Raw genomic sequence first — 754 nt, forward strand, 5'->3', positions numbered from 1 at the left:
CCATTTGTCTAATACTGTCACATCTAAAATCTTACCCTGTAAAATAATTATAAAATTGCAATTATGTGGCATTTTTTTTGATTAAAAAGTGGGTCTCAGAGTTTGGTTCCTAAGCTGGGGGTCACACCCACCATTCATAGGGACCACTCACAAGCCTATGGTAGCCCTCCTGCCTGCCCGCCTCTACCCTCATACCTCCCCTGGGCCTTCCTGTCCCTGAGGACGCCACTCCTGGGGTAGAGATACTTGCTATTCCCGCCTCGATTTTAACAGCGGAGGGTTAACATATCAATCTAGACGAGCGTTGTAAACTAGAATTTTGTGCAAATAATTGGAATATTCTATATCTTTTCTGCCCAATACAGTAGTCCCTAGCTCCATGTGGCTATTGAGCACTTGAAATGTGATGAGTGCGAATGAGACATTTAATTTTTTAACTTTATTTAATTTACATTTTAATTTAACCACATACGGTTAGTGGCTACAGTATTGGACAGTGCAGTCTAGAATCTTCAAGGCTCAAAACCCATGAGGGTCTGAGCAATCACTCCTCGCACTCAGCGCACCGCCCCCCCCCCCCACCCGTCCCCTAGTCCCCAGAATCCCCAAGACCTCGAGAGTTTTGAGGGCCCTCACGGAGTTACCCGAGCCTGCACCGCGAAGAAGTCCAACCCGGCGGGACCGCGGGGGCCGCGGGTCTCTCTGCCTTCGTCTCGCCTCGGCCGCCAGGGGCCGCTGCGTCGTCCCCCACCCC

Source organism: Equus quagga, chromosome 18 (genome assembly GCF_021613505.1).
Source record: "Equus quagga isolate Etosha38 chromosome 18, UCLA_HA_Equagga_1.0, whole genome shotgun sequence".
NCBI classification, from domain to species: domain Eukaryota; kingdom Metazoa; phylum Chordata; class Mammalia; order Perissodactyla; family Equidae; genus Equus; species Equus quagga.